At 37.3% G+C, this 27,095-nt stretch overlaps 1 long non-coding RNA gene and 2 pseudogenes across 1 annotated transcript in view; 1 reads left to right on the top strand and 2 right to left on the bottom strand.

Annotated features, from left to right (window-relative positions):
- The window catches only part of LOC141374014 (mitochondrial import inner membrane translocase subunit Tim9 pseudogene), a 781,319-nt pseudogene that overhangs the window by 174,441 nt on the left and 579,783 nt on the right, over nucleotides 1-27,095 (bottom strand).
- Nucleotides 5,193-27,095, top strand: part of LOC141374013 (uncharacterized) — a 102,026-nt gene continuing 80,123 nt past the window's right edge. The window contains exon 1 of the long non-coding RNA XR_012380551.1: nucleotides 5,193-5,482. This is a non-coding gene — a long non-coding RNA (uncharacterized lncRNA). The remainder of the gene's footprint in view (nucleotides 5,483-27,095) is intronic.
- Nucleotides 10,935-12,753, bottom strand: LOC112828888 (optineurin pseudogene; annotated as a pseudogene).

Raw genomic sequence — 27,095 nt, 5'->3', positions numbered from 1 at the left:
ATATCAAGAGAGTAGTTACATTTAGTACAAAGGGGATATATTGGAGAAAGGACATATGGCAGGGGAAGAGAGGGTAGCTAAGGGCCTGGAAGTGTTTTATTTTTTGATGATGGTTGCATGGGTATTAACTTTTAATTATTTTTATATTATGCTGTGCTTGTTTACTAATGCTACTTTAACAATTACCAGAAACATAGTGACTTAAAACAACACAAATTTATGGGGTGCCTGGGTGGCTCAGTCAGTTAAGCATCTGACTCTTTATTTCAGCCCAGGTCATGATCTCAAGGTCATAATCTCAGGGCCGTGAGATTTAGCCCTGCAACAAGCCCCACATCAGGCTCCACATTCAGTGCAGTCTGCCTGAGATTCTCTTGCTCCCTTTCCCTCTAACCCTTCCCCTGCTAGCATGTGCTCTCTAAATAAATAAATAAAATCTTTAAAAAAACACCCAAACCACCACATATTTATTTTCTTATAGTTCTGTGGCTTAGAAGTCCAACATAGGTCTCACTAAGCAAAAATTGAGGAGTCAACAGTGCTATGTTACTTTTTGAAGGCTCTAGGGGAAGATTTGTTTCTTCCCCTTTCCAGCTTCTAGAGGCCACTGGCATTCCTTGGCTCCTAGTTCATTTACTCCATCTTCAAAGCAGCAGCACCTTCTCACATATCATTCTGACTTCCTCTCCTTCCTTCCTCTTTCACTTTACTCACCTTTTTGGTTTGCAACCTCCTAGGGAGCTTCCTCGGTATAATCTGAAATTGGTCCCCATAATCAAAGAGCAGGGAAAGACTAAGGAAAGAAGCAGGCCACTTCAGATTGGTAGGTGGCAGTTTTAATAAGCATGGGAACTTACATACAATTCTTGACTTTGGTGGCCATAAGACAAGTAGATCTCCATATCTGCCCATTGAATCTTAAAAGTTTATATATGGGCCTTAAAGGGGTTCACTCATATATGCTATCCAGATGTTCTCAACACCATATCACTATCTCAAAGCTGTCCTTGGGGCAACTTCTGGGAGCAGGGAAGGCAAGCAGAATGCACATTCCAAAGACAGATGAGGGAGTGAGGAGCCTCTGATTGCTGGATTCCTTTTCACAGGTCAAGGGGCAGTCACATCCTCTCTATGACCAACTGTAATAACCCTTCTGGATATATTGAGCCAATTCGGTAATCCAGAATTAAATCCACATATTGAGCTTCTTTTCAGAGAAAGAGAGCATGAGTGGAGGGATGGAGGAGCAGAGGGAGAGAGAGAGAGAATCTTAACTAGGCTCCATGCTCAGTGTGGAACCCTATGTGGGGCTCGATCTCATGACTTTGAGATATCATGACCTGAGCCAAAATCAAGAGTCAAAGGCTTAACCAACTGAGCCACCCAACTGCCCCAGATTTTTTTTTTTTTTGAGAGAGAGAGAGAGTGTGTATATGAGTGGGGGTTGGGGAGAGGGGCAGGGGAAGAGGAGAGAGAGAATCTCAAGTAGGCTCCATGCTCATCAACGAGCTGGACTCAGGGCTCCATCTCATGACCACAACATTATGACCTGAACCAAAACCAAGGTTTGGACACTTAACTGACTGAGCCACCCAGGCACCACTCAGGATCATTAATCACATCTATATTTTTTTCATGTAAGATAATATATTTAAAGGTCTTGGTGATTAGGACATGGATGTCTTTGGAGCCATTGTATTGCCCACCATAGATGCCTATATATGTTTTATTCACTTTTAGGTGTGTATATTATATTTCAAAATAAAATATTGAGAGAAAAAAGAGAAGAAAAAGGAGAAGAGGAAAGAACAGCAGCAAGAGCTCAGTATTTTAAAAACTGAAATATTGAAGTATGTGGTAACTTAGTAGACCCAAGAAATCTGAATCTGAAACAAACAATGAGAGATTCAGGAAGAAATTTTTTTTCCACTGTAGATCCCTATAGGCTCAGAAGTTATTGGCACCAGATACTTAATGAAAGTGGGGGTGAGAAGTTAAACAATAAAAAATTCTGTTATTAAAAACAATATTTCTCATATGAAGAAAACTGAAAAGTCCCCAAACCCACTCAGGAGTCATTTTAAAGTATTTTCAGTGATTTTAAAAAAGATTAAAATCTGTCAACTTTAGATAAAATTCCCAAAAGAATAGAATTTACCTAGCTTCACACTATTAAAAAAAACGAATAAGAAGCATATACAGTATGCTAGGCTTTTATTCAGATTGTTAAAACTGGTATAACTAGGGTAATGTTGGAAACTCTAAAATGGTGAAGGTTACTAGCTGCTTTTTTTACTTTATTCTTGATTATTGTAAAACTAATGAAAGCCATATAACTTATGATTTGCACTGTAACTTTAAATGAGATCTATTTCAATTTCTTGTGTCAACTCTGTGATATTCATCCACCTTATGTATCATCTTGGAAAAAATTCCCCAAATTATTAACATATTCAAATCACATTCCAAGTAGACTGAGCAATGACCACATAACAGATTACATCAAGTTTTGGTATTTTTACACAGAAATGATAAAAACTTTAATTCAGGAAACTAACTTTGAGGTAAAGGTAGTTTATTTAGTGTAAGATTATTATTTAGTTCAGGCTATGAATCTTTCAATGCCTCACCTCTAGGAATTTATTTATTGTCTTCCTATTGGGCAGACTAGGCTTAAACACATTAGACAACTGGAGGAAAATATAAGTACATGAAATCCAATGTTAAAACATTGATAAAGGTTAGTAATTAACTTTTTTTAGAGAGACTATTTAAGAAGAGTATACTGAACACTGAGTGCTACAGGCAAAGGGGAGTAGATGGTTAATTTTATCTGAGTAAGAAAATCAAATCACACAGGAAGTGATATTTGCAGTGGGCTTGAAGAATCAGAAGTTATTTGAGAATAGAAGAACAAATTTCCAGGCCCAGTGAAATGAATAATCAAAAATACCCTGTTGTGAAAGAGCATGGCATATTCAGGTGAGGATGTATTCATGGTTTATCCAGAGATAGGAGCATAGAGGTGGGTCATATGAGGCTCAGGATATCAGTGGGGATCAATTGTGGATTCTGATGCCAATGAGTGCCACTTTTGTTTTGAAGGCAACAGGGATCCAATCGAAGATAAAAATTAGAAAGTTATCAGATACGGCAGTGTGGATATTAGATAAGAATGGGAAAATTTTGTTTAGCAGGAGACCAATTAAAGGCTATTCTTATTATCTTGGTGACAGATTATGAGAGGCCTAAAGTAAGGTAGTAGGCCAGAAGGTACAGCACAGGAAATCTTTCTAGGTTAGAAACAATAGGATTCCCTTCCTTTTTTCTTGCTTAGTCGAAGATGGAGTAAGGAGGAGATTGTTTTAAAGGCCTAAATCTTGGGCAAGAAAAGAAGACTGGAAATGGAAATTTAGAATCACTTACTAAAGTGAGAGTTGATATAATGTGATGATTGAGAATGGGAGATGTGGCTGGGGACAAGGAAGAACCTAAGAAATTAGAGTGGGTACATAGAAAAGAAGAAATACTATATTTTTCCAAACAGTACCTTTACATTGCATTTCAGATTTTAAATAAACATCAACTGTATTTTCAGATTTTTTTTTTATTTGTAAGCAATCTCTACACCCAACATGGGGCTTGAATCCAGAACCCCAAGATCAAGACTCACACGCTCTACTGGCTGAGCCAGCCAGGCACCCCATGACTGTATTTTTTTTTCATATAAGCTCTTTTTTTAAAATTTAATTTAATTTTATTATGTTGTGTTAGTCACCATACAACACATCATTAGTTTTTGATGTAGTGATCCACGATTTATTGTTTTCGTATAACACCCAGTGCTCCATGACTGTATTTTTAAATGGCCAACTATTCTGTTACATTCATATGCCAAATATGAGACATTCTCAGATAATGTGTTAAAATCAATGCTGCCTTTAAACAGATGCTCTACAATAATTTTATGACAAGATGGGAAAATACTTTATTAGAAGTGCAAACAAAACCAGATATATTTTAAGGGAAAGTTTGTACTAACTAATCACAAATGTTTTCTCTGTGAATGGCTTTTCTAACTTTCCTATTAGCACCAGAACTTCTTAGTTTCTTGGCTCTGCATCTGTGTTCTTAGAAGTAAAAACATGTTTTGAGTAGGTTGGCTATTTTTAAGATGATTTTGAAATGGATCCTCTGCATTAAGGCACTGCAACATAGTACTGTATATAAACAAGATATCGTGTTTATAGGTGATTGGTATCTTCTGTCCTTCTGATTAGAGTAAAAGTAGTTTATGAAAATTCTTGACTTATTCTTTTGAAAATTTAATGTTTTAAATGGAAGTGGGAAGAGAAACTCTCTGGGTTTAATTAAGACAAGGAAGAACTAGTTGAGAAATCTATGAATAATGTGAAGCTTGGGAGACTTTATGGTGTCTTGAGGTTCATAATCAATGGAGAATTGAAAAATGATGCTAAACAAAAATTTTTTTTCTTTTTTTTATTCCTTGCCTCCCTCCTCTCCTTCTCCTCCTTCCTTCTTTTTCTTTCCTTTCCTCTTCTCTTCTTTCTCTTCTCTTCTTCTCCTCTCTCTTCTCTTTACCTATCTTCCATCCTAGATTTTCAGAATAATAAGAATTAGGCAGAGAGGCCCATTATTTAGGAATGGGGAACTAAAATCAACAAGTCACAAAAAGAAAACTTTTTTCCTTTCCTAACCTATAACTAATAACTTTAATCTGTGTTCAAACTACAGGTCCAGGTTGTAACCTGTTTTCTGAAAGTACTTGGGTACATGAACATAAAGCTCTCCATTGGTTGTCTTTGAAAAATTGTGTAAAGATGGCAGAAGGCCAAAGGAAAGTTGTTCTGATATTTTTAAAAAAGAAGAAAATGATAGAGCTCAGGGATTTCTAACTAGTAAACTTTGCATCAATCCTTGGGAAATTTTTCTAGAATATATTATTAAATGGATAGCTTAGGAAAACTTGAGTCATGTAGTTTCCAGTGAGAATTCAGCATGAGTTCCAAAAAACAAATCAGGCTAAACAAATCAGTTTTATTTCTGCTAGGGTTGCTAGGTTGATAGATAAGGGGAACGCTATAAACACCATGTGACTCCAATGGCCTAAGATATTTGACAAAGAGACGGTTGTAAGCTGCTTATGACCAATGATTATCGAGAGAGAAGGCTTCACCCCAAAACAACCACCCATTCTTTACGGATTTTTTTTTTTAATGGATGTTTTTTTATTTTTTTATTTTATTTTTTTTAAAGATTTTATTTATTTATTTCAGAGAGAGAGAGAATGAGAGATAGAAAGCACGAGAGGGAAGAGGGTCAGAGGGAGAAGCAGACTCCCTGCCGAGCAGGAAGCCTGATGCGGGACTTGATCCCGGGACTCCAGGATCATGACCTGAGCCGAAGGCAGCCGCCTAACCAACTGAGCCACCCAGGTGCCCAAATGGATGTTTTTTAAAAGGTAAGTCTAGGCCACTACATCCGTCGTTATAATGATTTCATCTTGCTGATTTGCGATATCTGTTCTTTTACCTGCTAAGTTCATTTGAAGTTTTATTAGCTTTCAATTCCAGCTTTGTGCCTGCCACCTACATATTCAATAATAAGACTCCTCTTTGGGGTGCCTGGGTGGCTCAGTCGTTAAGCATCTGCCTTCAGCTCAGGACATGATCCCAGGATTCTGGGATTAAGTCCCACATTGGGCTCCCTGCTCAGCGGGGAGCTGCTTCTCCCTCTGCCTGCTGCGCCCCCTGCTTGCGCAAGCTCTCACTTTAAGAAAAAAAAAAAAAAAAAAGACTTCCTTTAGTGGAACACAAAGACCCGGATGATCCCTTCTGTCTTCTGTCTTATGACTATTTGATGGATGAGGTACTAATTGCCTTTTTTCGTAGAAAGAACACGATTTGTTTCTTGCAAGCTATGTGACTTTGGGTAAGTTCCCGACTTCTCCAAACTCAGTTTTCTCATTCATAAAATAGGAATAAAGGTATCATCTCAGAGTTCTTTTGGGGGGAGGATAATTTATTGGCATACTACATGCATAGTATATTATAGGAATTTAGTAGATAGGATAGTATTATTAGGCAGGATATAAAGATAGAGACAAGTGGCTCCACATGCATTAGGATAGAGAATCAGAATAGTAAGAAATTACTATATCAGTTAATATTTTGGCTCTGTTAACTATTCAAAATATTCATAGAAACCTAGGAAAGTTAAAAAAAAAAAACACAATCTTAGACTTGGTATCTACCCCCAAGCTAACCCTAAAGAATATTACCATCTACAAAGCAAAAATAGAAATACCCTTTACATGGACACCTGGGTGGCTCAGTCCCTTAAGCGGCTGTCTTCAGCTCAGGTCACGATCCCAGGGTCCTGTGATTGAGTCCTGCGTAGGGCTCCCTGCTCAGCGGGGAGTCTGCTTCTCCCTCTGCTTGTGCTCTGTCTCTCTCCCTGACAAATAAATAAATAAGAAATCTTAAAAAAAAATACCCATTACAGTCTTCCATTCCAGGCTCCAGGGGAATTCTATTATGGTCATGACTTAATTTTTTAATGTAAAAATCTCTTTTCTATAGAGGAAATATAGACATTCTATCCATGGCTAGATCAATTCTTAAAATTATATTGTTTTCTGGAGTATCTGAGGAAATGAACCATACCATACATCATGGTCATTCTTAATCATATCAGGGACCTTAATTATTAATATCATATATAATTGTTATGGCTTTCATTAATGTCCTTGTTCTTGGAATCAAGACTTCTAACTGAAGTTACACTTCTAACTGAAGTCTTGTAAACTTTTAAGTAAATATATATGAAAATTAATATTAAAACTACATTTAGATTCAAAGGCAAACATTGTGTTTGCTTCAACCGAAGAGATGGGGAAAAAGTAAAGTCAAAATTCATGATTGTAAGTTACAGATTTTGCCTTCAGTAATTAGTTTTCACATTTACCAAAATGATGTATTCAAGTAGTGATTGGTATAAATAAAAGTATGTTTGGACATAAAGATAGGGACTATAGATTATTCTGTCAGATCATGGTGAGGTGCATTCACTTTGCACCATTTCTCTGAATTCTTTATGTATTACAGAACACTTAATCATCCAAACAAGGTTTTTGGCTTGGCTCACCCAGTTCTACAGCTTCCGTTTTCATCATCCTGTCTGTTAGAGAAGGCGGTTCAGGCAGAAGTGCTTGCCCTGAGGCCAAGGAGGTTGTGTGGGCTCAAGTACCTGCACGTTCACCCTCAGTGAAAACACCTTGCTTCTGAAGAAGTTTATAATTAGTAACAATTTGAAAGATCTCACTCTACATGGAGAGAAACCATTTAGGGATTAGGCTGGGTATGTGTAAGAAACAAGGAAGTGATGAAAGAGGTTTGGTGTGAAGCTCTGTTACAGGAACCTAATATAATATTCTTTACCTACAAGAAATGTTCTCCTCTTTTTGGTCCTTCCTTTTTCAATGATGAAAGTGACCCATCCTTTTGGAATGAGAAGTTTCTGGAGGGAGATTGGCTTATGAGAAAAGCAGGTTTGGTGTGTGAGATCATATCCTGTACCCAGTAAATGTGAGTTTACCTTCACACTCCTTTATTACATACCAAAACAATAGTTTTCACAAAACATTATAGTTTGCCCTTTCTCAGATTTTTAGCTCTTTCTGTGTATATTCAAGGATGGATATAATATGATCTTGTAAGAATTAACTTCTATGAATTGCCATTAGCTTAAAAACCCAAGAAAATATTTGTAATAAAATTTGTACTCTTGGAGCGCCTGGGTGGCTCAATTGGTTAAGTGTTGACTCTTGATTTTGGCTCAGGTCATGATCTCAGGGTTGTGAGATGGAGCCCAGCATGGAGCCTGCTTAAGATTCTTTCTCTCCCTCTTCCCCTTCTTCCAGTGCACACTCTCTCTCTCTCTTAAAAAAAAAATTCATACTCTTGATCACTCTATTAAGTCAGTAGTTCTCAATTGGACAATTTTACTTCCAAGGGAATATTTATCAATTCCTAGACACATTTTATTGTCACACATTGGGGGAAGGGGTTATGTTACCAGCATCTAATGAGTAGAGGCCAAGGATGCTGCTAAATATTATACATTATACAGGACAGCCCTCTACAATGAAGATGTATCTGTCCCAAAATACCAATAGTGCTGAGCTTGAGAAATTGCATTAAATAAAAGTGTTTTCAAGATAGATGGTGGGCTGTTTATGAGCACACTCAGTCTGATAACAAACTCATAGAGCAGCAAAAAACATGAACGCCTTTCCTTTTAGGTGTTCAGTCTCCTAGGGGAGCAAACTAATCATTAAAGCAATGTGATACAGGCTTTGATAAACGTGTACAAAAGAAATTTACACCAAGAAAAAAAAATACTTCAACTAAGATATTAGGAAGGCCAGTTGTTAGTGAAATTGTTTATATGATAAAATGTGGTGTAATATTTAGCTGCTCTCAGTTGCAAGTAGCAGAAAAATCTGTGAATAAAAGAGATTCACATAACTGGAAAGTCTAGAGGTAAAGTTAGCTTCAATGTTGGTTTGTTTCAGCAGCTTAGTGATGTCATTAAGGGAAGACCTGACATAATCCTTTCTTTCCTCTGCCTTCCTGAATGTCAAGCTTCAGTTTAAGATCCATTTTCCTTCATGTTCTTAAAATGGCTTACTAACTACACATCAATTGCAAGAGAAGAATTCCAGAATCCCCTGAGAAGAGTCAGGAAATATTTTTCACATAAACCTCACTTTATGTCTTACTGTCTCTACTTGGGTCATCTGAACCAGAAACTCTGAAACCAGAGTGTAAAATCATGATGATTGGCTAGAGCTGAGAGCTCAAACCATAGTACCAGAGAAGTTGGATATGTAAACAAAGTGGGGGTAGCTATTGAAAGAAACAAAACAGATGATAGCAAGGCAACTACAGTGTCTACTGTATGTGGGATGAACTTTCAAGGCAGAAGAGGAAAGAAAGAGTGCAGCCTATTCAAACTGGATCTCTAAAGCAGTCGATATGGCTGGAATCCAGGGTATATGGTAAGAAGTAGGAAGAAATGAAGCTGGAAAGGAAGACAGTGGCCAGGTTATAAAAGCATCTCAATATCATGGTAAGGACATTATTCTGTAACCAATTCTGAACTGTTAAAGGATTTTATGCAGAAGAAAGACATGATGGGAATCATGCTTTTATAAAAAAATGTCTTTGGTGGTATTGAGAAGAATGGAAAGAAATTAAAAGGAATTTGAAAATGGAAGCAAAGAGAACTCTAAGTTGAGACAACTGGCTTAAATCTCCTGTTTTATTTGTAATATAATAACAATTATATGTTCTTGTTATGAGGATTAAAGTAAATATGGAAAATGTGTAACACATAGCAGGTAATCAAAATGTTAGTGATCATTTGTTCACATACTTGTGACCACTAGTTTGGCATTTCATCTGTACTACTTACTGTGTGAACTTGGTCAAATTAATTACCTTAAATGAATCCATTTCCTCTCTAGTCCACCTTACATGATTATTAGCAGGACTGAGTGAGATTATGTTTGTAAAAAGTATAGTGTAACTGAAGGAGACCATAATAAGTCACTATAATTGATTATTTGTAATAAAGGAGATGAAGAGGGCACCTGGCTGGCTCATTCAGTAGAGCACGGGATTCCTAATCTTGGGGTTAAAAATTCAAGCCCCATGTTAGGTGTAGAGATTACTTAAAAATAAAGGAGATGAAGAGAGGTACCTAGAGATTACTTAAAATAAGTAACCTAGAGGTTACTTAAAAATAAAGGAGATGAAGACATACTTTAGAGAAAAAATCAACAGGGTTTGCTCTTTGACTTGATATAGCAAGAAACCAGGTATGACTCCTAGAGTTTTTGGTGTGAGAAACTGGGTAGATTGTGAGAACCGCGTTTTATTTCATGGTTTGAATGTTTTAAGTTTGAAATGCTAAGATATGTAAGTTGAGATGTCAGGGAAGAAGTTGAATGGACAACTCTAGAGCTTAGAGCTTAGTGGTGATGTCTGCACTAGAAATATAGATACTAGAGTTGACAAAACATCTGTAGTAGTTACACCAAGTGAACTATGAGATAAGTTAGGGAGAGTACAGAAAGGGAAGACATCAGGAAGAGTGAAAAATCTGAAGAAGTCTACTAGGGGGTTGGTAAGAATGGAGGAATCAGCAAAAGAGACTGAGAAGTAAAAGCCAATGAGTTAAGGAAAAAATATTAAGAGCACATAAGTTTCTAAGGAGGAAGGAGTGATCAGCTGTGTCAAGCTCTGATGAGAGGCTGATTAAGGTGAACCCCAAATCCATTGAATTTATCAGTATCTGGTCTCTGGTACCCTTGACAAAAGCAATGCCAGTGGACTTCTGGAGGTGGAATCCAGGCAGAAGTGGGCTGAGATGTGAATGAGAAGAAAGGAATTGGATGCAGCTAAGTAAACAATTCTTTAAAAAAAATACTGGAAAGATTGAGAAATAGTGAGAAAGGTGAGAAAGTAATATCTCTTATTTTTAAAAAATGACAACAAAGGAAAATTCTCAAGTAAGGCTGAGAAATGAGGATCTAAGACAGAATGTACATAACAGGAGGATTTTATTGTTGCTTTAGGATAAGAATTCTAGAACATAATTGCCTGTTGATGGAAATGATACAGCTGGAGGGAAAGGGACTAACTGAAGGAGAAAAGACCTTAAGCAGATGTGAGTTCTCAGACCAGGGTACAAGTGAGAGGTAAGTTTTTGGGGAATGGTTGCATTCTCCTTTGGAACCGGATGGGAAGAAGGAAAAGATGGCACAGAGGCAGGAAGGCTTACAGGTTTAGAGGGGAAAATAAAGGAGGGCTTGTCATCACTTAGGTATGGGTTTTTTTTTTTTTTTTTTGGAGGAAAAAAATCTGATATTTACCAACAGTTTGGGGGGAAGTGAGATGTGAACACTTAAATGATGCAGTCCATAACATGGATCTGGAGTGTGTCTATGTCGGGCAGAACTTCACATTTGGGGCAGGAATGAATTGGAATATTCCGCTGTTGCTGCTGCCACCAGTTTCTGTCCTCAGCTCCTCTCTGAACGAGGTAGGCCTGCTGGTCGGGGTCACTGGTTCTCGCCCCATGATGGCTCTGCATCTCCATCAAGGACTGCCTGCCTCCATCTTCAAAAGCATTATTCTCTTTCAGCAGGATTGCCAGCTGCAGGGCCAGTTGCTCCTTTTCTTCATGTATCTTCTCTTTTGCTGCTTTTTCAGCATGAAAGTCCAAACAGTAAACCTCCATCTGAGCCCGAAGAACAGTCATGGTTTCCAGGTCCTCCTCCTGCTTGGCGATGGTCTGCTTCATCTCATCCATCTGAAGCTGCTTGGAAGCCAGGGCCTTCTCTGCCAGTTCCAGCTTTTCACTTAGTTCTTGCACTACCACCTTATCCACTTTTTCTGACTCTTTCCTTTTCAGTTCCTCGAGTGTTTTCAATGAATTATTGTATTCTTGAAGAAGCTTGTTATGTGTCAACTGGAGAGTGGCTAACTTGGACTTTTCCTCTTCAGTTTTAGCTTCCTCCATTTTGATTTCTGATCGCATGCTTTCCACTTGTAGCTCCAACTTTTTGTTGTTATAAACAAGCTCTTGCTTTTCATTCGGCTCTGATGGGGCTGCAGAATTTTTCCTTTCAAGAGCCTGACATTTCTCCTGAAGTCTCTTCTTCATCAGCTCAGCTTCACTGAGTTTTGTATGAGCCTCTTGAAGCTCCTTAGAGTTGTCACCTGAAGGTTCAACGTCTCCACTTCACTTCCAACAGTTTCTGGGCCTTTCTCCTCTTCTTTCTCCTTTTCTGTGCTACCCTCCGTCTGGGTCTCGACCTCAGAACCATCACTGGCTTTCTTTTCAAAACAGGAAACTCTTTCGTTGGCTTCCTTGAGTGCAGTTTCAAGTTTCTCTGCCTTCTGGCTTTCCTCCCTTAGACAAAGAAGGAGCTGGCTCACAGTTAATTTCTCAAATTCCAAATAATTCCTGAAGCTTTCTGTAGATTTGTTCTTGTCAATGGAATCAATTCTTGCGGGCCCAGGACTCGTCCTGATTTCTCTCACCGCCACATCGGCTTCTCCTTCAGCTAACCTGATTTCAACAAAGGAGTCTTCAGAGGGGCCGCCTGAGTTCAGCTTGAGCTGGAGTTCTGACACAATCCCCAGCAGATCTGCCTTTTCAGCTTGGAGATAGGCCACCTGGGTCTTCAGCTGTTCCAGTTCCTGGTCTGCTTCTGCCCTGGGGACTTTGGGGTCCCCAGTGGGGTCCTGGAACTCAAGGGACTTTTCTGTTTTCCCTTTTAGTTTTTCAAGTTCTTCCTTCAATTTTTCATTTTCATGACTCAAAGCCATGAGGCGCTCCTTGGCTTCTTTGCTCTGTATCTCAAAAAAAGGCGTTCTTCCTTCTGTTTCTCTGTCCAGGCTGAAAGCTCTTCAAATCGCCCTTTCATCGCCTGATTAGCTTCATGGCTTCTTTGAGCTGATGGTTCTCAATCAAGAGCTCCTTCATCTGCTGCAGCAGTTCCTCTGGAGTGAATGTGTCCAGGTTTGGGTGAGCCAGGTTGGGGGTTCCATTTCCTGTGGTTTTGTTGGGGCTGTCCCCCTTTTCAGTCAGGCAGCTAAGTGGTTGGTGGGACATGGCAGCAGGACCCCGCGCCCGCGCTCCGGACTCTCGGGGTCACTGCTTCCTCCACATCGTGCCCACTGGGGGAGGGCTCCGGACCCAGATGCAGACGCTGACCAGGGGACCGGCCGGGGGCAGCTGCGCGGGCTCGGGGAGCCTCTGGCTGACTTGCGGCCTCACGACCCCGCCCAGCGCCGCTCAGCTTAGGTATGGGTTTTTCTTCATTCACCTTCCTTGGCACTTTGAGCCTGTTCAAAGTGAAAACTTGTTTTCTTTTTTAAGACAATTTTTTAAAACAGTTTTAGGTTTATAACAAAATTGAAAGTAAACGTTTCCCATAGATCCCCTTCCCAGACAAATGCATAGCCTCCCTCCCATTATCAACATCATTCACCAAAGTGCTACTTTTTTTTTCTACCAAGGATGAACCTACACTGACACATCATAATCACTCAATGTCTATAGTTTATCTTAGGATTCACTGTTTGTGTTATACATTCTATGGGTTTGGACAAAATATATAATAACATATATCCATCATTATAACATACAGTGTATTTTCACTATCCTAAAAATCCTCTGTGCTCTGCCTATTCATCTCTCCCCACTATTCATTTCCCCACTGCTACCCCTGACAACTACTGATCTTTTTACTGTGTTCATAGTTTTGTCTTTTTCACAATATCATACAGTAGGAATGGTACAGTGTGTAACCTTTCAGACTGGCTTCTCTCACTTACTAATATGCAATTAAGTTTCCTTCATGAATTTCCATGGCTTGATAGCTCATTTCTTTTTAGTACTGAATAATCTTACACTGTCTGGATGTACTACTGAAGGACATCTTAATTGCTTCCAAGTTTTGGCAAGTATGAATAAAGTTGCTGTAAATGTACATGTGCAGGTTTTTGTATGGACGTAAGTTTTCAGCTCCTTTGGATAAATTCCAAGGAATAAGATTGCTGGATCATTCAATAAAAGTATAGTTTGGTTTTGTAAGAAACTGCCAAACTTTCTTCAAAAGTGGCTGTACCTTTTTGCATTCCCACCAGCAATGTATGAGAATTCCTATTGGTTCACATCCTTGCCAGCATGTGCTATTGTTAAAGTGTTATAGATTTTGACCATTCTAATAAGTGTGTACTGGTATCTTGTTGTTTTAATTTGTGTTGTTCTGATGACATGATGTGGACCATCTTTTCAAATGCTTTTTTGTGTATATATGTAGTATATTGTACATATTTTTATGTGTATATATACACACAATTTGCATATTGTACATATTATATATGTCTTCTTTGGTGGGGTTTCGGTTCAAAAGTCTTTGGCCCATTTTTTAATTGGGTTGTTTTCTTATTGTTGAATTTTGAAAGTTCTTTGCATATTTTGGATAACAATTCTTTATCAGATGTCTTTTGCAAACTTTCTCCCAGTCTGTGGCTTATCTTCCAATGCAGAGCAGAAGTTTTTAATTTTAATGAAGTCCAGCTTATTAAATATTTCTTTCATGGATTATGTCTTTGGTATTGCATCTGAAAAGGTATCACCATACCCAAGGTCATCTAGGTTTTTTTCCTATTATCTTCTAGAGTTTTATAGTTTTGTGTTTTACTTCACTCCATTGTTTTCTATGTGATCTTGAATGGCTCACTTAACCTCTCTGGACTTAAACTGTATATTCTGTAAAGCAGAAATCACAGTGTCTGTCTTGGACAGTAATTGTAAGTATTAGCAATAAAGCACTAGCCTGGTAAATTCATGGAAAACTCAGAGTAAATAGTAACTATTACAATTAACACTACTATTATTGTTAATCCTACTACTACTTCTATTAACTGGCAATTTAGGATATTTTGGTTAAAATGCATATTAAAGGACTTTCCATGTTGACAATGACCATGAGCATATTTCTAGATGTTACTTACCCATGACAAAGACTTGTCATTTTGTTTTCTTTCTAACTCATTTGATAAACTGTAAGCAAAAAGCTAAATAATCTGTCTTTGTAGCTAAAAACCGTCTTAAAAGTAGTGATTCTGTGTTTCTACTTCCCAGTTCCCCACAATTATTATTATACACTCTAATGATATGTAATATGGTACAAAGCATGGGTATTTGTTCTTTTTTTTAAAGATCATATGATCTAAAAAGATCTATTCATTTATTTTAGAGAGAGAAGAGCACACAGAGGGGCAGAGGGGGAGTCAGAGGGACAAGCAGATACCACGCTAAGTATGAAGCCTGACACAGTACTTGATCTCACGACCCTGATATCATGACTCTGAGATCATGACCCTGAGCAGAAATTTAGAATCAGATACTTAACCAACTGAGCCACCCAAGCTCCCTGGGTCTTTATTCTTTTAAATGAGCTTCTGGTTCAAATGCTTTAAGTGAGAGAACACTGAAAAGCCAATGCTGTTTCTTGTTCTCTTTTAATATTTATATCTCACCATTTAGAGTCAGTGATGGTTGCTTAGTAGATTATATTGCCATTTAATGTAAATGCATAAAATATGACTAATAAACTGACTAGACTCTAGTGAAAACCTAAGCAGTAGTTTGAGCTAGTTAAAACACTTTCCTCCCAGGATTCATAACACTTATTATTTAAGCAATGAGTCTTTAATTTATTTTTCCTCCTATCTGGAAGATTTTCCTCTGTACCTAGTTAACCTCTGTTTCTCTTTAAGATCTCAGCTCAGATGCCACTCCTTAAGGAAGACTTTGCTGACCCTCCCCAGGCTAAGACAGGTCCCTTGTTAGGCTTTCTCATAATAATGCTTGTCTTTTCTAAGACACTTTGCAATTATTTGATTACTTGATTGATATTTGTCTCTTCACTAGAACAAAGGCTCCTTCCAGGCAGAGATCACCTTTCTTAGCAAACAGTAGATGATACATAATTTTTAAAAATATATAAATGGCATTTGACCTTTAGACTGAAGCCAGGTATCTCTAATAAAACTGTAGTGTCAATCTTGGCCTCCAGAAAGATCTTCTTACTCATGACAGGTTTTTTTTAAAGACTTATTTATTTATTTTAGAGAGAGTGAGAGTGAGCACGAGTGGGAAGGGCAGAGGGAGAGGGAGAAAGAATCTCAAGCAGACTCCACACTGAGTGTGAAGCCCAGTGCAGGGCTCCATCTCACAACCCTGAGATCATGACCTGAGCTGAACCCAAGAGTCAGACACCTAACCGACTGAGCCATCCAGGTGCCCCTCATGACAGTTATGTTAAAATGTGTCCCATTACCAGGCATCTGGGTGGCTCAGTCAATTAAGTGTCTGACTCTTGGTTTCAACTCAGATCGTGATCTCAGGTCTTGAGATTGAGTTCTGCATCAGGCTCAAGCTGAGTGTGGAACCTGCTTGAGATTCTTTCTTTCCCTCTCCCTTTGCCCCTTTCTTCCCTGCACCCCCTGTCTCCCTCTAATGCTCTCTCTCTTTCTAAGAAAAAAAAAATGTATCTCTTTACATTAGAATGCATAGGACCAATCCTTGGCAAGCAGAAATATAAGAATCCTCTTGGTGGTTGGGAATTATACTTTGAATTCAGAATCAATGAATGTGTATTGCCCACTTCATCCCACGCTAAGCATAACTTCTAAAGCCACACCAGATATGAAGTAAGGGGGAGAACACCTCAGAAAAAATATTTTTCTGACATATCCATATAAAATACACTCTAATATTTGGGCCCTTAGTAATTTTTGTTGTCATTGTTGAGGTTGTGTTATTTGTCACTGTGATGCTTAGTAACAGAACTAAAAGAAAAGTGTCCCATCACCAAGAATTCCTATATTTCTGCTTGCCAAGGATTTGGTCCTGTGTCTTCTAACATAGTGGGACAAATTTTAAAATAAAAAAGTGCTATGAGCAACAATTTCTCATAACCCCCTTCTAGGTTAAAGAAGAAAAAATGAATCAAAACAGGTAAATAAACAAATCATTGTAGAACCACAAGAATAATTATTATATAAATATTAAAATGATGTCAAAGAATATTAATTGACATGAAAAATTACCAAAAATATAATGTTACATGAAAATAATTAGGTTGTAAAATTTCATATCCTATAAAATTTCAATTTTGTCAAATATATATTACAGTAATTAAGAAAGACTAGAAAGTAATGTTATTATGGGTTATTATTATTTTCTTCTTTGTACCTTTCTATAGTTGCCAAATTTATTAAAATTAACATCTGCATTTTGAAGCAGGTATAAAATAATGAATAATATTAACCCCTATTTCATAACCCCTGTTTCAGAAAGCCTTCTTCAGCTCATCTCAACATAATAAAAATGAATTAGCTTCTTAAACCTTTTTACCTCCTTATCCCACAACCACTTCCTCCGTGTAGATTGCTCCTTATTCATGATCTATAAAATTAATCATTTCAAAATGTAAACTACTAACTTTCCAAATTATATCCTTTAAAATAATAGCCATACTTAACTTCATAACTAAGATCTCCTCATCTCTTTAGCAATGACATAGAGTATGGAAGATAAATGTTAGACTTCATGATGAAAAAATCTTCCACGAAATGATTCATAATCTTTTTACATGTTATCTGACATCTTGAAATATTTATGATTTAGTCTTGTGATGTTAACCACTGAGTCTAACCAGGAAGTTCAATAGTTTACCATTGCATTTCCAATAAAATGCAAACTCCTTACAAAAACCTGTCTCTGCTTTCCTCGAAGGCTCATTTCATACCTCTTTCCTTTTTGCTCTTGGTACTAGTTACCCTGGTCTCTCTTCTCTTCCTAAAATAGACTCAAATTCTTTTGCTTCTTGAGGTCTTAGCATTTGCTGTTCCCTATAAATAGTACCCTTTTATGCAGGATTTTTCACATGGCTGGAGCTGTGCCTCAATTCAAACATCACCTCTTACAGAGATTGCATGTATTACATCTCTTATTTGTTTCTTTCTTAGTTCATCATCTTGCTTAAATTTGGTGCTGGTTTACATGTTTAACTGCTTGGTTTCCTCAGTGGAAAGTGAGCTCTGTGAGAAAAGGGAACTTGCCCCTCTTGTTCATCTCTATTTCCATAGGGTCAAGAATATTGACTGGTAGAGAGTAAGGTAGAGACCCCCAAAAATATGTTTATATTTGAATATATAAATAAAAGTAAATTGTTTTCTCATTCATTCCCTTACCCTCTAACACACAGATTATAAAGAATTTGAATATAAAAAGTTGCTGGATTCAGATGTAGATGAAGTTTAAATTAATTCCTGAAGTTAAGCCAAAGGATTTTCAGTTTCAAAAAGAATAAAGCTGGATCAAAGTTGTCATAAAATAAATAGAGGAAATAGATAAAACCTAACCATTACAGCATTATTTCTGAATGTGTTAGGACATCACAGGACTCCATAGGAACCCTAATATCTATTGTAAAACACTTTTTTGCAATTAATTTTATACTTTTTTATTGCAGAGCCACATATATCGATTAGAGCAAAAGTCTTTTTTCTTTATTGATTGCAAATATATTCATATTTAGAAATACTTCCCTGGGGGCACCTGGGTGGCTCAGTCAGTTAAGCGTCTGCCTTCAGCTCAGGGCATGATCCCAGGGTTCTGGGATGGAGCCCTGGGTCTGGCTCCCTGCTCAGCAGGGAGTCTGCTTCTCCCTCTTAGCTCATGCTCTCTCTCTGTCTCTCTCAAATAAATAAATAAAATCTTAAAAAAAGAAAAGAGAAACTTCCCTGCATTCTTACATGGATTTCTTTGTCTTACAATATCTATATGGGCATGATTTATACCTGTGCTGATGACTTATTTATAACTCCTGTTTGGATATATCCTTTATTTATTTTTCAGCTACACGGATTTTTCCATCACAATGGAAGCATTTGGTATTTTCCAATCTTTAATCTTCAGATATTTCCCTTTAACTTTCTCATGATGACATAATTACCTTGTGGGATGGTCCCATGATTCCATTTTATTAATGACACATTAGACAACACCTGACAAGGAGTATTCTCAGGGTCACTAAGATCCTTCTTTATACTTGTTGACTCACAAGTAACATTTTAGACCTAAACACCAGTAAAGGAGAAGCTACCCAACTTAACCATAAAACTGTCTCGCAACTACAGCTGTCTTGGCTAAATTCCGTTTTCCTTTTTATGCAAAATACATTAATTCTTAGTTTCCTATGACACTAGAGGCTTTGTGTCAGCATGCTTTATAACACAATGATTTAGTATATGTTGAAATACACCTTATGCCTAATTCTTTAACAGAGATCACCTTCCATGTTAACTATTCAAAAAGTTATTAAAAATAAAGCTTTTTAGGGAAGGTATAGACTTGGAAATTCCCATCAGAATTGGGAGTTTAATGAGAAAGCAAAAGGTAGCAAATGATTCTTTTGCCCCTGACTTGCCCTATAAAAAATAATTTATGGGGGCGCCTGGGTGGCTCAGTTGGTTAAGCAGCTGCCTTCGGCTCAGGTCATGATCCCAGGGTTCTGGGATCGAGCCCCACATCAGGATACCTGCTTGATGGGGACCCTGCTTCTCCCTCTCCCTCTGCCTGCCTCTCTGCCTACTTGTGCTCTCTCTCTCTCTCTCTCTCTGTCAAATAAATAAATAAAATCTTTAAAAAAAATAATTTATGCCATGAATTTCTTTCTGTTCATTAGAAGAAATCAACATAATAAAGATTTAATAAAGTTTCAAAGTTTGGACAATAAAATCTTTGTCCAAAACAGAAGTAAACTTAGCATTCTTACAAACAAATCTATCAAGATACATTTTTAACCCTTAAACCTGAAAACTAGTTTAATATTCTTTTGTTAAATTACATCACACTTCTCCAAAATCTTAGTTGCTCAGAAATAAGACAAAGATCAGAAAGTACGCAGAACTTTAAATAAGGTAGGATTTATTAAAGAGTCTGACAACAAGTTGATTAGACATGATGACACTGACCTTGCCCCTGAGTGAACACATTAAACCTGTTGGAAATTGCCTAGTGAACCCAAACCTCCTACCCATCCTAAGTTTGGGGAATATCCAGAGACTGAAGAGCATAAAAGGACTTGTGGCTCAACAGAAATAGTTATAAAGATAACATAAAGTGGTAGCTAGAAAAACAGTAAGTTCAAAAATCATTAGAAAGGAATAAGTTTAGAATGTGAACAATTTCCTGGTGTTGATAGAGAATTATTTCTCTAAAGCCCTTGGAACATAAATATGTATTGTGTTTCTCCAGGAGAGGGCTGTAGTAAACTGATTTTTTAAAACGTAATTGACCATGGAACAATTTTGCCCTGGGACATTTCATGGGACTAGTGCTTCAAAGCATGCCGTTTAGTAAATTCTGCTGTAACTATCAACTTTTGCTTATTTAGGTACTGATTGGCCAAATTTAAGATATCCTGTCTCTTTGGTCATCGTCTATTTCATATTGCTAATCATGCCAACAAGTCATTTCAACTAAATCATAGTTAGGGAAAGGAAGAGAAAAAATATGAAGCAGCTCATTTTGCTACTTATTTGTAGCTCTAGCTTTGTTCCTTTTTGGTTTTAACTTGGTGAATAGAGCACTTACTTGCATGGCTGATTAGAAACTGTCCTGCTTTTTCTAGCAATTTTTCATTCTCTCTCTCTCTCTCTCTCCGTTTTGTTTTTGGTTTGGTTTGGTTTTTGTTTGTTTGTTTTAAGAATTGCCTCTCCCTTCTCCACTACAGCATGGGAGCTATGCTGTTTCTACAGTAAGCTCCTGCTTCCTGGCCATAGTTTGTTAGATTGTAGGTAGCCACTTGACCCAAGTTGGGTCAAAAAGAATATGAGACTGTAGGAAAAAGAGAGAAGTTACTTACTGAATGACTGAATTCCTAAACTTCAACCTTGGGCTCTGTTGGCAATGGTGTTTTCTGTCACGCAGACTTAGAAACAGGAAAAGTTGAGGGGGGGAAAACAAGGAAGGAGGGAGGGAAAGAGGAAGGGGAGTAGGCCAGATGAAAAGAGGGAGAACAATGAAGCAGTTTCACAGAGCTGAGCAAAGGTGAAAGTTGCAGGGAGACTCCTGACTGGGTTCATTCCCGTTTCTGTGCTTGTGGTAGCTATAGCCTGTCTTTGTGTTCAGTAAGAAAACCGGTTACTAATAATGCAGTTCCCTTTTGCTTACTAACTAACCAGAGTCAGTTTCAGTTACTTATAACCAAAAAAATTATAATTACTTCATCTAGGCATAAACAGTTCCATTATTGAGTAAAATCAGAGGCTTTACATCTAACTTATGGCAATCCTACTATCCATAGAAAATTCATATTTTATTTTTTAAACTGGAATTTAATATTTAAATCCAGGTCTTTTTAATGGGCAAGATTTATATAAAATCCTAGCTAAGCTTTAATTTTGAGGAAACTAATATTTTTAATCAATTGACAAAAATATTGAGCATATACTTTTATTACAAAACCCTCAGTCTTCTGTTTAGTCTGCTTTTGCTCTCTTGCTTTTTTCCCCTTCTCCTCTTCTGGATGTGCCAGGCATTAATAATAAGATGCTGTTATATTCTAGATAAAGATAATGAAATAAAAATATGTAAGCCTGAATTGGTGCAACAAGTAGCATAGATCTTTGAAAACATGGGATTTGTGAGGCACAATGGAAGAAGACTTTGTAAAGAAGGTGGAATTTGAATAGAAACTTGAAGGATGTGTAGTAGAAAAGGGGAAGGAGACATTCCAGGAGAGTTGCCAGCACAAAGAAAGGTAGAAAGGTATACAAGTGAATAGTATGTTCAGGAAATGATGAATGGACTGTTTGACAAGAATGTAAGAAATTGGAATGATATGACTGTGGAAAGATTGGTTGAAAACAGATTGCAAATGGCCATTGGCAATGGAAATTTGTAATGGTTTTTAACCAATAGAGGGACACAAATGATGCATTTTTAGAAAGATAACTTTGGGGTTACTGTGAAGGATATCTGCAAATGAGAAGATACTGAACAAAAAGTCTTATTGTTGATTAAGACATGATCAGTAACCAAACTAGGGCTACAACAGTAGAATTCACAAGAAGAATGTATTTCAGAGGCACTTTGGAAATATAATCAGCATAGTGTAATAACTGATGTTGAGAATTTGATGCTGGGAGTGAGAGAGAGAGAAGGTGAAGTTGTCTGAGGTCCTTAAACAGAGAAGTATATGGATGATGATATTAATACAAAAACATAATACAGAATTGAATGAAGAAGGAAATAGAAGTTGGTTTTGAACATCAGATTGTGATGCTTTGGAGGACCCAGGTTTACATCTACAATAGGCAGCCAGATGTATAGTAATAAATATTCTCCTTGTTATAAAAATGGTCAAGATAAGAAGTAGAAACATGGAAATCATCACCCTCAACTGAGGAACGAAGCAGAAAGAAAACAAGAGAGAATGACTTTGACAAAGACTAGGGAAAACAAAATTTCAATGAGATGGGGTCAGGTATACAACAATGAGGTCAAGCAAGATGAAAACTGAAATTGTGCAGTGGTTGGGAAAGACACAGTAGACATCCTATGCTAGCATTAGGGCATTCTATAGATAATTTTCCCATTCCTGTGAAGCAAAAAATCTTAGTTTGTGGAGCCTATCTCCTGGGTTCCCAATAGGATCCCAAGAATCCCATACTTGGGTTGTCTGTAAGACTGGTTTGGAAATACCCAAAGGAGTCTATTTGCATAGGTGATTAAGGGACCATCAGAAGCAGAACTCATTCTCAGAGAAGGGTGAGTCGGTCCCAAGTCAGAGGGTCAGTGTCATAATGGAAAGGTAATTCTGCATAAAGCTAGAGATGTGCTGCTGAGCTTGTCCTTTTATTTTACTCTTGTCCCCAGAGACTTGTGCCAGAGCCCTAAAAGAAGAGATGATAAAAATATGTGATATATTTAAGAAATTGAGGGGCCAAGAAACATTTCTTTGCATCCTATGGAAAAGCGTGTAGCTTTCGTAGCTATGGAATAAGGGAAATTTCTCCACTCAGGATTGCTTTTGGAACAGGTTGACTTACGGACCAGGCACAATACCTGGAAAGGAGAAGATGCAGGAGAGAATGTAAACACTCAGAGACAACAGAAACCAAGGAGTAGAGGAAGAAAAAGCTTTGTGGTGTCTGTGCTAATAGTGAAACACAAATGTGACAAACTCGGATGCTTCCAAGCACGAATTGAGAGAATCTGGAGCCCCTGCATTTGTGGCTGAGAGACAAAGGCAGAGAAATACCATTTCATTACTATTTTTATGGCCTTTCCTCTTTGTTTAATCTGGGGAAATGCTACACTTGCTCTATTTTTAAAACCTTAGTGTATAATTATCTTCATAGAATCAACTTAAGAACAAAAAATGGAGAATTTTACCACTTCCCTTTCTCCCGAGTCAGGAGAGACTCATACAGTTGATATATTCTCTGAAAATTCTAAGGAAATTACACTCTGATAAAAAAAAAATACTATTACTCATGTTGATGTACTTTATTTCAGTGTTGCACCTACTGCAAGTTTTATCTTCTCATTTAGCAGGTCCTTCAAAGCCTTTAGTGTTCAATCACATTGTCCCTTAGGTGTCCCTCTGGATAGTATTCTGGAAACAAATACTCAGTTCACATATTAAGAATTCCTGATGTCTCGGGCGCCTGGGTGGCTCAGTTGGTTGGGCGACTGCCTTCGGCTCAGGTCATGATCCTGGAGTCCCTGGATCGAGTCCCGCATCGGGCTCCCTGCTCGGCGGGGAGTCTGCTTCTCCCTCTGACCCTCCCCCCATCTCATGTGCTTTCTCCCTCATTCTCTCTGTCTCTCAAATAAATAAATAAAATCTTTTAAAAAAAAAAAAAAAGAATTCCTGATGTCTCAGTAACTTTTAAAGAGCTTTACACATATTGTCTGATTAATTCCTTCAGCAACTCTGAAAAGAACACATTGTTACATACATGTTAGAGATTGAGGATTAGAAGGTGAACATTTACCCAGGGCCATGCAGTTAATAAATAGCAGAGCAGGAATTTAAGCCAAGTTCATCTAGCCCTCCATGGCTTTGCTATACTGCAGTAAGACAAGCCATTAAATGTGTCTCAAGTATGTCAAAATTCCAATGTTGCTACACATTTTACTTTTCCGCCACTCTGAAATAAGACGCTTGATCATTCCTGTTTACTGGAAGTAATGGATTCTCCACATCATTCAAGGGCACTGCTTGGGAGACACTTCCACCATTAAACTAGAAATGTGTCCCTTTCACTCTGCCCTGTTTCTTTATAGCCAGAAGTTCATCCTGTAATATCTGCATCTAAGCATTATTCACTGGGAGGTTTTCCTGACAAAATCCTGAACTATGAATATTTTTATGAGTTTTCTTATTTCCTTTTATGTTGCTTTTCAATGAGTTAGAGATAACATTATAATAATCAGTCATTGCAGGGCTCTGGATAAATATTACGGCTATTATACCAACACCACACAAATAATACATTTAAATAATATAATGCCTTTTTATTTTTGTGAAAAGTGAATTTTACTCTTCACAGTATTCTATTTCTTTCCATTTTATGTGGATCTAGCAAAAGGCAAAGGTTTCAAAAGAGCAAATTGTTGGACTTTAATAGTAGAAGCTACCCTTACTTACATGACTCAGTTGGGGAAGTGTTTGGTATTACACCATACCCTGAAGGTTAATAAATCCAGGCTAGGTTAGACTGGTGGAGAGGAGATGAATTCCAGAGTGAAGCAAGGAAATAAAGAAAGAATGACACGAGGAATATTATCATCAGATTAGAAAATAATCTCTTCTTGCTTTCCAAAGAGGAATAGGGACTAAAAGGAGTATATGAACGGTGCAATAAAGAATAAAAAGCAGGACATATAAGTAGTATCTTAGAAACCACATTAACTTTGCACAAAATAGGGAAAAATCAACAAATAAGGAAATAGAGAAATTGGGTGGAGAAATAATGGATGAACATACCAATTTTATTGTTAAAAGGTAATTTGATTTCAGCAGTTTATTTTATTGTATTTTATTTTTTAATCACTTAATTAATTAATTAATTTAATGCTACTGGATTCCCTAGCATTAGTTACAGAATTTCCCGAGTACTCTGAATATAATGAAAACTACTGAATTCTTAGCATTTTAAAAAGATTTTATTTATTTTAGAGAGGGAGAGAGAGAGCACGTGTGATTAGGAGGTAGGGTAGAAGGGGAGGGAGAGGGAGAGAATCTCAAGCAGACTCTGCACTGAGCATAGAGCCCCAGGTGGCACTGGATCTCATGACCCTGAGATTAATGCCTGAGCTGAAACCAAGAGTCTGATGCTTAACCGACTGAACCACCAGGCACCTCAGAATTTTTTTTAAGGTTTTATTTATTTATTCATTTGAGAGAGTACGTGTGTGAGCATGGGGCAGCATGGAGGAGGAGTAGAGGGTGTGAGAATGGGACAAGTCGACTCCACCTGAGTGCAGAGCCCAACTTGGGGCAACTTGGAGCTCGATTCCACAACCCTGAGATCATGATCTGGCCAAAATCAAAGGTTGGACACTTAGCTGACTGAGCCACCCAGATGTCCTAGCATTTTTTAGATATGACGAATATTTATTATTTTTGGATGCCTGATACCTTGTTCTATTTCTAACAAGAGATTCGCTTTTAGAGAATTAACCTTTTTCCCCTTGGATATAATATGACTGGACAGTAATCAGCTTTACTGTGCCTAACAAAGGTTGAGCATCTTTTGAACATTGAACAAGTACTTGGAGAGGATTTCACTCTGTGCACTGTGTTCTAGATGCTGGGATTTTTAGAATTTTACCCTTAACAACAGGCATTTCACAAAAATTGTGCCATTTAGATGCTTACCTTGTAATTTGATCTTGAACAAAGTGACAGAGTTGGACCTTTTTCATTCTGAAAAAAATGAATTTTCATTCATTCAACATTGCTGATGCCTTAATGTTCTAACCAGAATTTTCTATATTTCCTAGCTTTTAGCCCTCAAAGATTTGCTTTGGTTTCCAAGTTTTCCTTAGCTTTCCTATAGATTTTGTGATCTCCCACTGGCCTTACAATACATTTCATTGCTTAGTTTAAAAGCCTGCTAATTAGCCATAGGACTTTGACCCTCTTTCCTTATTTTAAACCCAGAGTCTTGATTCCTCACCGTCTCCTCAGAGATGGTTTCTATACTTAGCAACAAAGAACTCCAGCTGATATATACAGTATAGTTTTCCTGACATCATGATGGTTAAAGTTTGTAACTTTCTGGGAAGATTTAGAAACGAAGGATGTGAAAAAAGAATGCATTGAGAATGACAGAGATGAGTGAAGATTCTGGGAATATAATAAAGAAAGAGGATAAAGTTTGCATGACACATTAGCAAATTTCTTTAAAAATAAAAGGAACAATGTATATAGATTCTGATAAAAATAATTATGTATTTGTGTATCTTTTTCCCAGATATGCTCCAACTTTTTCCTTCTGATATGATTGCCTTAATTCATGTTCTTATTACTAAATGCCTTATTTATTAGCTTCTTCTAGTCCAATGACATCATTAATCTATAACCAGTCCTCTCTCCACTACTCCTAGCTCAACGCTCACACCACACTCTTTCCAGGATTCTTTCTACTGTAACATTCATATTAAGTTACCTGATCAAGATTTTTCAGTAGTTCTTCATTGCCTTTATAATATATGTCTGGATAAAAAAAAACAATAATAATATATCTACCTTCTTATTCCAATTTCATACCTTGACACTTTCCCCAATACACTTACATTCTATCCCTTCAAAACTAATTGAAGTTGCTCGATTTCATCTCATTTTCTCTGGCTTCCTAGCCCCCCTCAACTCTCTATCTTTGGGTTGAGAGTGAGATTCAGTTAATCTTATCACTACCATATTGTAGTATCCATACTATAGGCCAGATGGATAAAGAAAAAAGAGAGAGAGACAAAGAGGGAGAGAACAGAGAATCTAAATTCTACTACCTTGAGGGGATAGAACTCCAAAGTAACCTATGTAGATGTTGAATTTGCCCCATCCAGGTTCAACATTCGATTCTAGAATTAGCTATTGCTATATTTACTAGATAGAGTTACAAACCTATAAACTAAGTTTTGTGTGAAACAGGCCTCACTTAGTGCAATCATCTATATCATGACTCCAAATTCTGTAATAAATTTCATCAACATCTATTGAATATCATAGAAAACTTGGACAGTATAAAATTATATTGACCATCAATTTATTTTCAGATTACCAACCTTCAAATTAAACTTAGTAAGTATGCTCTTCTTCAATAGAGTATCAAAATTGGTCAAGTTTATATGATTACTTTCCAATATACAACCAAACTAATCAGACAACTGAAAAGTCA

The sequence above is a fragment of the Callorhinus ursinus genome, unplaced genomic scaffold (genome assembly GCF_003265705.2).
Source record: "Callorhinus ursinus isolate GAN/ISIS: 27379988/994484 unplaced genomic scaffold, GSC_fseal_2.0 scaffold13, whole genome shotgun sequence".
Classification (NCBI taxonomy): Eukaryota; Metazoa; Chordata; class Mammalia; order Carnivora; family Otariidae; genus Callorhinus; species Callorhinus ursinus.
The sequence above is the reverse complement of the archived record's forward strand: the minus strand, read 5'-3'. Positions and strand labels throughout refer to the sequence as shown.